Here is a 15,116-nt window from a genome sequence, read left to right on the forward strand (position 1 = left end):
AGTTTGGTAGTGAGTGAGAGTCCATGAAAATATAAGCACTTTGGGTGGGTTTCATTAAGATTGGCATTTCATACGCCATTCCTAGAGGGGTTGTGCCAGCATGGGGTGGTTTTTCATACTGATGACCTATCCACAGGTGGGGGTCCGACACCCGGACCCCGCACTGTCAGCTGTTCCGGCTGCCTCTGGGCATCGGAAGTTATGCAGTGGTAGTGCCGGAACCTTGAAAAGCATCAGTACTGTAGCACGGCCGCTATACTGTGACTGGAGCCATCTGTTTCCGGCACCGACAACTGCATAATTTTCGGTGCTTGGAGGCAGCCCGAACAGCTGATCAGTGCGGGGTCCAGGTGTCAGACCCCCACCGATCATATACTGATGTCCTATCCTGTGGATAGGACATCAGTATGAAAAACTAGCCCATGTCAGGACAACCGCTTTAATAGGCTCCGCCTCTTAGTAAATTAAGCGCTATACTAGCTGTCCATATACCCGAAAGGAAAATCTTTTCTGGCGTAGATTAAAGTAAATTTGTCGCAGGCCACGCCCCATTTAACGCAGCCTGCCTATTTTGGCGTGGCATAAATGCATTAAAATTAGATTTAAGACACGTTTGCGTATTTTCTACTCCAGCATTAAATTTACCATAGAAGCTTGTGAATCTCCACAAAATTGAGTCTTAACTTTTGGAATATCAATAAGTGAATATCAGACAGCATATACTTATAGCTACAAGACTTGCAATAGCTCAATCTTGGAAATCTCCCATATCCCTGTCCTTTTCGGAAATTATTAGAAGGGTTAATAGCCAATACTACCATGAAAACTTTTTGATACATGATGCAACGGTACACTGTAAAAATACGCAATTGTGGAAAGCTTGGTCTCAATCGAAACATTTTATATGATGTCATTTTGTTGATACATTTATTTACCTCATGTACCTTACAGCACTGACAGTGTTTGTATTTTGTTATTGTCCTATTATTGTTTTTGTTTTCTTTCTTTGGACTAAAGTCCATGATGTAATAACTTTAAAATCTTTAATAAAAATCGAATGTTTAAAAAAATAAAATAAAAAATAAATAAATAAGTAAATATCAGTTATTTGTGGTTCTTTTTCTTTTTGTGCAGGTAATTATCCCAGTCTACATCAGACGAATTAGCACAGAGGTCTAGCTCTGTACAACACAGAAGTCAGTTTCGGAAGGCAGTAAATATTAAAAGAATGTAACATTTTGTTTAAATCAGCCCCTTTGGAGCAAATTATCTCCACCACAGTTATATGTTGCTTTGTGTACTGTCAAATTGTATATAAGAGTGCTGTAGACTCTTCTTAAGAGCTTCGAAAAACATTAACCTCTTGAGGCATTGAGGAGACTGCAATAACCTCAAATCGAAATCATTACAACTTTTGCAGAAGTCCCATAGGGTTAAAGATATTACATTTAGTGATTTTATCACGGGTACTTGAAACATCCACATTGTGTAATTATGCGGTGATCAGCAAGCTTTGCATTTTAATTAGGACATTGCAGTAATGAAACCATCCCACTCCTTTACGAGTGGCCTATCGGGCTGAAAGGTCTATTTACTAATTGGATGTTAGGAAACAGATCCGTGACATTGCTATGCAGGTAGGCTCACATTTGCTTTGACTGTGTTATGTTCGGCTGTCATATTTGATTTGCCTAATTAGTGACAATAATTTAGAAACGGTGCGGTGTTCCCAAGATCCCGCTGTTTATTATAGTTATAGCTGTTTCATTAACGGATATTAAACAGAACTAACAGGCAGTGATATTCTGGTACAAACTGCTCACAATAAGTGTCAGATTTGCTAAGTACAAGGGCAAACAGATGCCCTACGTCACTTATTATATTCGTGTAACATTTCTATAGCTTTTATATCCCATTGAACTTTGCTAAACTACTAAAATATTCAAATGTGGAAATAATGAGAGGCAAGATTAACATACATTATTAGAATTATTATTATTTTGTTATAGTTTTTTTTTCCCGCTGTAGACCAGGCATGTGTAATAAAGGTACCTATATAATGACCGTTTTCTGTATAAAGATTATACTATTGCAGTATTTTCTATTTCGATAGACAGGAAGTCTTAAAGGCACCCTACACCTAATAAGTTGTTGCCCCATATGCAGTATTTATGACTACATATAACCTTCAGTAACACTGACTACTGGTGAGCAGAAGCTGATATTGCATTGATGATTTGGTTTAAGATACTAAATGCACCAACAGACAGCTGATTCTAAATGTATATTTTCCACAAGGCATTTAGTATATTACCAACCATGGGCACGACTATATGGTGTGCAGAAGATGCAGTCATACTTAAAAAGCAAATTCCCCTCTGCCATATAAGAGGAAACCACTATTATAAATGGCATGTGATAGTTGGGTGACTGCAGGATAGGTGAGTGAGGGAACAACTTTATGCGTTAGTACGTTAGCATTGCATGTCTCAATTATGTAGGTACAGGATAGTGGTATTATATTAGCACTATATACGCCTAATATTTGGGTATTGTTGTATGGATGACTTATGACACTTTGTTTCGAGGGTTGTAGAAATAGGGATGGAAACAGCACCACCATCACTTTAAATGGGGATGTAAGAATACAACAGACCGTCGTTATGGGACAGCTCCAGCCCACTCAAGGATTCACAGCAAGAAGAAGCAATGACGTCTGCATTACAAGAAAACAAATCTTTTTATTGTCCCGTAGTACAGGCACCGGCAATATTTTGACTCTAAGTGAGACTTTTTCAAGCCCTTAAGACGGCTCACTTAGAGCTGAAACTTTGCTGGTGTCTGTACTATGGGACAATAGAAAGATTCCCTTTTTTTGGAATGCTGACTTTGTTTGGAGGTGTCACTTTGTGGAACTATTGTTAGACACAGTAAAACAGTATTTTGTGGGTGCCATATGACATAAATGTTGAGGCATGGCACCATTTTTGTAATGGATGCCACTTTTACTTGTGCGCTGGATACAAATATTTTTATAGATTGTATGGCACTATAATCATGCACATTTATGGTACTATAATATAAGCACTGCATGGCACTGTTATGTTCTGTGTGGCACTTTTATAAAACTTTTTTTGTACATTGTATGGCACCATAATCACAGAACTTTATGGTACTATCATATGATCACTGCATGGAACTGATTGTTCACGGCATAGAACTATAATTTAGGCACTGCATGGTATCCTTATATGGCTACTACATTTCTTTATTATTTAGCCACAAGATAAGATTATTTTTTGAGAATTATAAGGCAGTATTATTTCAGCACAGATTTAATCCTTTTTGGGGCATACTATGTATTCTAGCTTGAGGCAGCCTTATAACTTATAAAACAAAGAGTGCTTTTGAATCTGTCACCAGTGTATCAGAGAGGGTGTGGGGTTGAGACAGAATCTGAAAATAATTGTCACTTTTTTATAAACTATATGGCACTATTTTTTTGGTGAGGATAAAGGGAGGCAGGGCAGTAAATAGAACAAGAAGAGAATAGAATTGGAGAATGATGCAGTTATCGGTGACCAGAAAAGGCATGTAGCATCTGTGTGAGATCAGAAATACAAGGCTGCCAGAAACAACGTCACTTTGTCCATAGTCAGTATTTAATATTGCAGTTCAGTCTCATACACTTGACTGGGGCTGAACTGCAATACCAGACACAGCCTAAGAGAGGCGCTGTTTCATGAAGAAAGCAGCCTTGTTTTTCTAATTACATACAACCCCTAAACCCATATCTGCATTGAACAGCACTACTATTAGAACTATCAGAACTACTATAAAAGTTGAAACTGCCCTTTGCAAAAATAGCTGGGTACTTAAAGTTAAAATTGCAATAATGGGGCATATTCAGACTCGGTGTCTAGGGCAGCACCAGTTATAAATATGGCCCTAGCTATATGATATTCTCATACAAGCAGATCTCAGTATACCAATGCTTCATACGTATTGTGTACATATATACAGTGCATATATATTAGTGGGTCACTTCACTTTTAGGTGGTGGTCCAGGTACAACTTTTGCACCAGGGCCCAGTATTCATATGACTTGTCCTGAAAGCAAATCAAATCCCAACTCCCCAAACTTTATCTGATTTCCAAACTTCAGGAATTAGCAACTCTAATTCCCATCCTGTGATATTTGCATCACTCAACCTAAGAACTTGATTAAAAAACACATAGACATCCCAATACTTTACTAGCTGCTATATCATAGACATAGCTCGGAGAAGAATTTAGAAATTACATTTATATTTTACATGGAGGAAAATCATTTTCCAAATAATGCGTCCAGATCTGATTAAAATTGTTATTCCGCTTAGGATAGTGCTCGTATTCTAGTTTTTACACCTGAAGATGAGTGATCACTATTCTCTTGCATTATGTTTCCCAGTGATCATTCTTAATCTTTGCTCTGACAAATTTCCTAACACTGAAGTAAGTGTTGCATTTGAGAAACATTGCTACAAGGTAAAATGTTCCCGTGGGACTCCAATTCCCAGCTCACTGCTCAGAGATTCATTTGTTATCCGTTCACTTTCTTTTTTTAGTAATAAGGATTGATTATGCATGGAAGAGATCACCTTTATATAATGGATTTACAGCAAATAGACGATCGCATCATATGAAAGTGGCAACTCAACTAACATGGCGTTGGAGCCATCTGTCGGAAATATACATTGAGAGGACTTACCAATGAATACCTCCGATTGAATGCTGCAATGTATGCCACTGTTTAGGCACATAGAGGCACACTTTGCCCATAGTAAAAAAAAAAGTATCCCCCGAAATAATATTTTTTTTACTGTATCCCTGTATAGAATAACGTAGTCTACTATGCTTTTTTTTATACCGCAAATGTTATAATGACATATACCGGCCCGGCGTATGCCAAAAGGACACTATTTTGGCATACGTCAATTGACTTGGAGCCTATGGATATGTTTGGCGTATGCGCTGGGAGCTTTTCCGGCGCATACGCCATATGTAGCGCGCTAACCTTATGTGAACGGAGCCTTACAGCCAATGAGGAGTAAAAGCAAATCAAACTATAGTCATTAATTAAAGCATAGTATTTAAATATTAGTAAATCTATAATTCTTCACCTTCATGTTTACTTGTACTTTCTAGTATGTTTTTCTTTGAATTCTGAAGATTACTTTAAAGGGAATTTCCAGCCACTAAAAATTGATGGCCCATCCTCAAGATAGGCCATCAATAGCTGATGGGTCAGGGTCTGACTCCCGGGACCCCTGCCAATCAGCTGTTTAATTTTTTTAACCACTCTGCATTTCTTTTGATTTATAATGAGGAAAATGGTCAAACATTCAACATTGCGTAGACCACTCATGCTGCTTCTTTTCATTGCAAAATGTTTATTTGTTGTCTATGAAAAAAGTTTATTTTTTATTCCTTGAAAAAAAACAGAATTTGAAAAAAATAATAATTGGTAAGCAAAAAAAAGAGTTTAGAAGTTTTAAAATGAAAGCCTAATTCCCCCACAACAATCTTCCCAAACGAAAACCATAGCTCTATGCACATTACCACCTTTTTATTCTACTTATCTATTCCACCCCCTTGTTTGAGCCCTATGTCCTCACGCCTTAGCCCAGGACTGGGAGCCATCTTTCATAACTGCTTCTAGATTTGTGGGTGTCCTGTTCTCTCCCACGCTCCTTCTTGCATTATTATGTGTGAGTGTGACCATGACAGTTAGGTCTGTTAGGAGACTGGACTCTGTGGTCACTGAGACCAGAAGTGATGTCATATGATTTATAAATGCAGACAGATTGACATCATTCGGAGTAGGGGGCATCACGGAGGAAAATAACTTCAATTGTGTTACATTATGTTGTATCTGTTACATAAGTCATACATTGATGCTTTTTAATCCAATCGTGTGACAAATCACCAACCTGTTTATCTTGTGACTCAGGGGCGTAGCTAACGGCTCATGGGCCCTGGTGCAAGAATTCAGCTTGGGCCCCCTACCCCTCCCCAACACCACAAGACCCCTTCGCACTCTTATGCCCAGCCGCCTTGCCAGACAGACCCCATGAATGCCTCCACAGTATAATGCTCCCCATAGCTGCCCCACACAGTATAATGCCCCACAGCTGCCCCCACACAGTATAATGCCCCCATAACTGCCCCCACAGTATAATGCCCCCATAGCTGCCCCCACACAGTATAATGCACCCCATAGCTGCCCCCACAGTATATTACCATCCATAGCTGCCCCATACAGTATAATGCCCCCCATACAGTATAATGCACCCCATACAATATAATGCCCCATAAAATATATTGTCACCCATATAGTATAATGCCCCCATAGCAGCTACATACAGTGTAATGCCCCCCACAGCTGCCCCATACACTATAATACCCCATACACTATAATGTACCCCATAGCTGCCCCATACAGTATAATGCCCCCAAACAGTATAATGCCCTCCATAGCTTCTACATACAGTATAATGCCCCAATACAGTATAATGCCCCTCATAGCTGTCCCATGCAGTATAATGCACCTCCATATATACAATGCCCCCCATAGCTTTCTCATACAGTATAATGCCCCCCATAGCTGCTCCATACAGTATACTCACCCCCATACAGTATAAAGCTATACATAGCTGCCCCATACAGTATAATGCCCCCATACAGTATAGTGCTCCCATAGCTGCGTCATACAGTATAAGGCCCCCATACAGTATAATGCCCCCCATAGCTGCCTCATACAGTATAATGCCCCCATACAGTATAAAGTCCCCCATAGCTGCCCCATACAGTATAATGCTCTCCATAGCTGCCACACACAGTATAATACCCTCATACAGTATAAAGCCCCCCATAGCTGTCCCATACAGTATAATGCCCTCCATAGTAGCCACATACAGTATAGTGCCCCCATACAATATAATGCCCCCACAGCTGTCCCATACAGTATAATGACCCCATAGCTGCCCCATACACTATAATGCCCTATAGCTGCTCCATACAGTATAATGTCCTCGATAGCTGCTACATACAGTATAATGCCGCACATAGTATAATGCCCCCATAGTTGTCCCACACAGTACAATGCCCCCCATACAGTATAATGCCACCCTTAGCTGTCCTATACAGTGTAATGACCCCATATAGTGTAATGCTCCCTCAGCAGCTACCATATGAGCCCCCCTTCCATACCCAATATAATGCCTCCATCCCATACCCAGTATAATGCCCCCCATATGTACCTATCTAATAGAAAAATAATAACATAATTACTTACCTATCCCTGTTCCCATGACGGGTTGCGGAGATCCTTCTCCTCCTCTGCACTGTGCTGTGAGTGACTCGGCGCAAACAGGTGCGATGATATCACTACATCGCACCTGCCTATGCCGAGCTGCTCGCGGCACAGTGAATGCTGGAGTGAGGCTCCAGCATTACACTGAACTGTATTTGTGTCCTAAGGACGCAAATACAGTTAGAAGCGCGCTCAGCGCTGTGTGGCGACGGGGGGCCCAGTCGCAACTGCGACCGTTGCGACCCCTATAGCTACGCCATTGCATGGACTAACTGAATGCACTAAGCATGGCATCAGTGATGTGACTCACTACTCATACATCATGTGACATTCAGTTACCACTGTCTAGGTATATAACAGGTGAATAGTAGTTTATAGAGGAGCAGAACAGACACTGCTGTATTTTTACCTACACCAACATCTCTTTATCATGTCTGCCAGTGTCTGTGTAGAGGGATCTCTTACAATCTTTTTTACAGTTAACTTTATGAACAACATGACAACATTCCCTAGAGACAGACAGCCATTGTATAAATCATCTAAAGACAGGCAGCCATGTTATACACAGTGAACACACACAGTGAAGCAGGTATTGCAATATCCATAATAATTATTTTATAATTAGTATTCCCCCAATAGTCCTGTTCACTTAGTCCATGGATGTGTCCTCTATGTTGCCCCAATACATTTACATCATGTAACCATGCTGTTAACTTAATGCTAGGGGTCACAGTGCGTGCGTGACATGACTGACACCATGTTTAGTCCTTTCGAGTAAAGCCTATGACTTATTTTACTGGACTAATTTGAGGACAAGCATAAGACAAAGAAAAATTTGGCAGCGCTTCCCTAAAGTAATATTGTTTTAGGCAGACACTCTAATGTTTATGTAAACAGGTAATATATTTGTTCCACTCACTTATTGGAGTTGTGCTATAGTAGGCATAACTCTACCTCATGGCGGGTGGAAACAATTTAGTACGGCTGACTGCCACCCACTGCCTTCCCTCGGGGCATCAATTCACGCTCCAGGGAATGAAGGTATTTGAAAGATAAAAAGAAAAAGTTGCATTGTTCTGGTCTCAGCACCTGGCTTATGTAAAAGCACTGAGGCTTGTATGTAATAGTACAACGTGTTTCAGGACTGAACTGGTCCCTTCATCTGGTTATTCAGGTCATGATCTGATAATCTGAGGGGAAAGCCATTCTACTGCGAGGAGACGGGCAGAAATATTAGAGATTAGAAAGCTGTATATATATATCTATATATACATACATATACATATATATATCTATATATAGATATATAGATATATACTAGTATATATATATATATATATATCTAGATATATATATGTATATATATATCTATATATATATATGTATATATATAATATTACAAATATTAAAAAACTGCATGATTTCCTATTTTATGAATAAATAAAATAAAAGAGGACAGCCCTTTAAATATGTATTTAGTTCCCTTTCACACTGTGTTTTATCTATATGTTTGATGTCTGTGTCAGCTCCTATTATATCCATGGAGGCCAAAAGAGTGTTCTTTTGGCCTCTATACGTCAGGTATACAGTTTTTCCGCTAGATAGAAGTAGAGTAGTCACCTATGCTATTCTATCCAGAGGTATCCAGCCAAAAAATGCATTCCACGCGGTATAATATTTTTTTTAACATGGGTTCCTATTGGTGACATTTGCCACTGTATGGCGTACGTCACAGGCATCCGTTTAATGGAGCCATCATGAGCTTTTTAATAGCTTTTCATTATGTATTTGTTAAACGGATACCATTATAGTCTATGGGGGACGGATACGTTAGACAGATGCCTAATAGTGGCATCAGTCAGTCATAGGCTGTGATGGTATTTGTTTAATGTATATGTCATGAAAATAGTCATGAAAGTTTATGATGTATCTATTAAACTGATACCATTCCAGTTTATGGTGACGGATACCACTGTAAGGCATCCATCACACCTCCGTTTATTGTAGCTTTTCCTGGCGTATACTTCAAATGGAGACTATAAAACGCAGTATGAAAGGGGCCTAAACTAGATCAATACTCGTCGTATGGGCGCATTAAAATATTATTTATCCAGTAAGGTATATAATGCTAAAAATTAAATTACTTTTATTTGAGATATATAATGGGTTAAAGAAGCACTCCACTTTATTTGCCCCCTTCATTTGTACATTGGTGTTTCAGTGGGGTGCTGTTTGCAGAAAAACTTACCGATCCCTGCATCATGTACAGTGGTAGCGCCACCATATTCAGTAGTATCTGCGTCCTTAGGATGCAGATACTGTTGAACACTATGGCAGAGCAGGGAGGCATCTCTCTGCTCTGCCATGTACTAGGCTACAGGCCATTCGGCTTCAGACTATCAGGTGAAGGAACAGGATCCCTGCACAGACCGGCTTGATGACGTCACTGGATCATGTTGGCCTAAGCAAGGATCCCATCGGCGTTGCGGAGCAGCTCCGTTTTCAGTAGCTTTTCAGCTATTTGTGAAGCCATTCTGATGGATAAAGTCAGTAGTGTTGAATAAAAAAATGGCAGAATAACTAGTAAACAGCTATCATTACTATCCACTAAATGGCAAAATTGAAATTTACAGTGTAAGAGTAGTCGAATACATTATAAATAATTGTTTCACTATGTGCCATCCTGAGGAACGTGTACATAGCACAAAACCCAGAGTATCAATTATTTGTATGAATGTATTATCTTCTGCCAAAATCATATGTAAAGCATGATTGCTTAGATTAAATTATTTCAACAAGTATCCATTGTGGAACTTTCTTTTGCATGGATGTAAAACCTTGTGGGGTTTTATATATTATAACACAGTCGTTTCTTTGCAATGCAAGAAAAGCCTTGAGCTCCATATGAATGTGATTACAAGTTCATCCACAATAGTGACAAGGTAGCTGGGTCACGAACAGAGAAGTAAAGCAAGCTATAAATGCAGGACTTTTTGTTCCAATATCCTTGTGATATATTGTGGGCATTGTGGATGACAAATTAAAAATCCCCAGTGTGTTACTCATTGGGATGTCAGAGAATGTTGTAAGAGAAAAGCAGGATGTTCTGCCTTGGATTGTATTGTTAAAGGTTACATGCAGTGTCCTGTTGTCATTATTATGATGTTTCTTCAGCTTCATGCAGCTAGAGATGTATAATTCAGTAAAGAAATTGTGGCTTACTTTACATCCAGATAACTGATGCTGTAGAAATGTGACGCCGGTGGTCTTCCACTTGTAAAGACTATACTTATGCTTTACTGTATCTCATGCGAACCAACTGAAATCCACCTAGCAACATCCTGGCAATATGTAGGATGAATCCCTGGTTAGTCTGGTCTACCCCACAATAAAAGATTGAATTGGCATAAGAATCTGGCTTTTAAACATTAAATGTAGAAATTACAGAAAGAATTATAAAAATCCCAGTAACTCCCTGGTCCTATTCTGTTTCCTATTGTATCAAAAGGAATGTTTCTATATATGTCTCAGAAGATCAGACATTTACGCCCTTCTTCTTCTTAGAAACCTGCGTCTAGCTGTAAGGCCACTGACTGCAGCAGGAGACCTCCCAAACTGCTCCCCTTCATCAGAACTATCTCAGTCAAAGGCATACTATTAAAACATTTTTCATGTGACTATCATATGAACAAAATCCTGAAATATTGCCGTTTTCCCACTGGCCACTAGAGCACATACAGTAGGCTAACATTGCCTGTTTTCTGCAGTCCCCTTGTTTACTTTACTGTGTGGACTTGGGCAAGGTCAGCAGAAGGCAGCGGATATAATGACAGGTGACAGCTCTATTATACTGCTGGAGGTCTAGATGAGGCAGGATAGTAACACTATACATAATACACACATAAGGCTCTTTTCACATCTCCCCTGTCACTCTGTGGTTTCTGGAGGAGGAGAATGTACTCTATTATTTCCTGCAGACTGTATTAGTCTTTTGATTTTTCTCTGACCATTATCTCTCATTAATTGCAGTTGCCATAAAGAGCACACACCCTGTGGCACTGTGTATACAAATAATACAGAGAGATATGTGTGCATCCAATATTGCCGTCCACAGGGCAGATTAAAAAAAATAAATAAATAGGTACAACATTTATAAAAAATATCTAGCACATTATTTCACTTCTACGTTCTAAAATTAAATACATGAGACATTCTATTTGACATCTGTGTTCTTTATAAAATTACTACAGGAGTGTTTGTTTCAGAAACATACAGAAAATCCTGCAGATTTGCAAACATTGTGGGCAAATTTGTCTCTTGTTTACATTTTATCATTAATTTCTGGGATTAGCCTTTAAAGGCCATGTACACTTTTGCAAAGATTTTTTTTCTTGTTTATTTGCTCCCCAAATGCAAAGTTGTTCCTCCATTTAATATTTATTGTACTCATCATAACAAATGTTTGCCATTTAGATGCTGTTTAACCCCTTAGTGACCGGGCCTGAAAAGACCTTAATGACCAGCACATTTTATCTGTTTTTGCCTCTCTGCCTTTCAGCAGCCATAAAATTTGTATTTTTTCATTGACGTGGCTGTATGAGGCCTTGTTTTATGCGAGAGAAATAGTATTTTTTTCCCCACAGTTTGCGGGTAAAAAAAAAAATTTTTCCGCCGTGAGTATAGGAAAAAGCGATTCTCGGCATAGTTTTTCTTGTTTCTTTTTTATCCCGTTCACGTTTCAAGCTAAATAACCCATGACATTAATTCTTCAGGTTATTATGGTCGTCTAGATACCTAATATGTGTAGGTTTTTTTGTTTTTATTTAGTGTAGGAGCAATAAAATTTATTTTATGCAAAATAATGACTCTTTTTGGGACTTTTTTTATTTATTAATTTTTTTGTTACTTTTTTTTTTAATCCCATCAAGGGATAACTTTATATGTAACTTTTTTTTTTGTTACTTGTAATGTATTAGCATACTCCTGTATGCTAATACATTACATTGTGTCACTATAACACAGGCTGCTGATCGGGCAGCACATAGTGTGCCCGAACAGCAAGCAAACGGAATAGGCAGCCCTGGGGTCCTTTGTAGGTCCCCAGGGCTGACTGCAGAGGGATTCCCCGGTGTTTGATCGCATCACCGGAATCCCGGTGATGAAATCAAAGAGGGGAATTCCCATTGCTCATTCCGCGGTCACGGACCGCGGTAATCAAAGGGTTAAACAGTTGGGGTACGAATGTTTTCCGACCCCAGCTGTGTTCAGGAGGCTTCTCTAGGATCAGGAGCTGTTAGTTACAGCTCCTGCATAGAGGCTGAGCGCTCACACGAGATCTCATCAGCCTCTCCTACAGCTACGCCAAAATACGTCGTTGTAGGCTGGGGACCTGCACCGCCTGACGTCAAAAGACAGTGGGCGGCCAGCAAGGAGTTAAAAAAGGACCCAGTGATGAGTAGTTCTATCTTGCGTTCAAAGCATACAGCAATGCGCACGTCCACCTAATGAGCTGAGTGCTGCTAGAGACGAATTCTCACTGATTCTCCACACAGCCAAGTTTCTGCATACTCTGTTCCCTGCAGAGTAGCCAATTGAAATAGCTGTCTGCCCTGCTTGTCAGGGAAGGAGCAGAGCCTATACAGTAGCATGTCAATATAGCTGAGGAAACGTAATAACATAAATATAGCACTAGCACAAATATAATTCAGTACAGAGATCATTTGCATAGTCAGGTTAACCCTGACAGATAAGTTTGTATGTGAAGAATAGCCAAACTTCTAATAGCCAAAACAACACAATAATTTGATAAGAACTTTCCATGCATTGACACAATGACTCATCTAACACCTGGATTTATGGCTAATTGGAGGGGCACAATTTACCCCATGAAGTGGTGGAATTATAAAAAGCTGGGCCCTATAGCAAACTTTTGAATGCCCCCCCCCTCCAGCATTAACATTTACCAGTCCCATGTGATATTAAGGAAAGGACACACTTTCTATATTGAAAAAAAAAATATATGAGTAGGCTGCCAAGTGTGCCCTTACAGGTTTAGGATTAATGTGACAAACTTAGTGCCTTCCTGCACAGAAAAAGTGCCCTTAAAGTAATAAAAGGAATACTCACCTTGCCCTGTTCCCACTGTGAACAGACCAGGCGTGGCCGGTGCACTCTTGTAAAGTCTACGACTCAGCGCAAGCAGGAGAGATGACATCACTTCATCGCTTCGGAGTGGATCACAGAGTCAATGGTATTGTATTCAACTGTATCTGTGACCTGAGGACGCAGATACAGTTGAAAGTGGTACAGAGTGGCCCGGGCCCAGAGGCCCCGGGTCCCATAGCAACTGCTTGGCTGCCAGTTACGCCACTGCAGCCATGTATCACAGCAGACTGACTCTAGACTTGTGAAGTCTTCACCTCTTTTGCCCATTCATCTGTAACAAAAACCTGAGTTTTGTTTCTCTGGCTTATTTAACCTATGTACGATGTGTTTGGTGTAATGCTTTTTAAATCTGCTCTTCTCTAAGGCATTCATTTGAAACTTGTCTGATGAAGAGGCTTGTGTGATGCAAAATCTTGCACTGAATGAGTTATGCAACAGTGAACAGCTTGGCGTGATTGTTTAAGATGCATTCAAAATTACATTGAAATTGTATTAAAGGGTAACTAAACGTTCCCACTCTATTGGGAAGTCCCAGTGAGCGGCCACAGCACCTATCAATGGCCACAGCCATTTGTTAGGCGAGCGGACGCCTCCTACTCTGGTTCCTTCTTCAGTCGTGGCCCTGCTGGCCGTGGCTCTCCTCCTTACCCCAACTGGCAGTGTAGGGTTAATGAGGCAACCTGCACCCACTGATAACGTGAGGCCCGGTGGCCTATTTAATGGGGAAATCGGCCGCCATGATCAGGGTACATTCATTGTTTGGCTTTTGTTAGTGTTGCTATTTAACTCTTTTCCTGACTGTGATACTGACCCTAACGTTGGACTTGTTTCTGGATTACGCTCCTGTCTCACCCTTTGGATTTGTCACTTGGTTTATGTGGTTCTGCTCCTGGCAACGACTCCTGAATGACGGGTCTGTCATCTTCTGGCTTGCTACTTCCCGACTACTAATTCATTGATAACCCCTGGCTCCTGACTCCGCTTTAGGGCAACTGCTGCAAATCGGTGACAATCCTGGTGAGCGCGACCTGGGAATCTGAAAGGAAAAGTCCATACCTCCTCTCTTTAGACTCCTCACCCCAGTCTAGCCAGCACTAAACCGATCGGGCTTAGATTATCCACTTCTACGGTGAGAAATGTAGCAAATATTTACAAAATTTAAAGAATTGCCCACCATATGAATTACAATGTTTGGCTCTTTTCTATTGTATAACACCACTGCACTGTGAAAACGCATTTTGTGTAGGGGCATGTGGTGTCCTTATAAAAACTTGTTTTCTGTGCCTACAAGAGGGTATAGGCACAGTTATATTGTCAGAATCATATTAAATGTCCACCGAATACATTTCCATGCAGACTTTTTCCACAGCGAATACCTGCATCAGATCTGTGACAAAATCTGCATGTATCACCCCAAGCGACAAATCCGCGACAAGTCTCAACAGAATTGACATGCTGCAGATTTTTTTCCCCTACATTTGGATTAACTCTAAATGTCCTGCTCTTTGAGTTTAGATTGGCAAGATGCAGGCACAGACTTCTCCCATTAAATTAATCTACTTTATTTTGACTATCATGATAACGCTTAGGCTGGATT

This window comes from Rhinoderma darwinii, chromosome 9 (genome assembly GCF_050947455.1).
Source record: "Rhinoderma darwinii isolate aRhiDar2 chromosome 9, aRhiDar2.hap1, whole genome shotgun sequence".
In the NCBI taxonomy this organism is placed as follows: domain Eukaryota; kingdom Metazoa; phylum Chordata; class Amphibia; order Anura; family Rhinodermatidae; genus Rhinoderma; species Rhinoderma darwinii.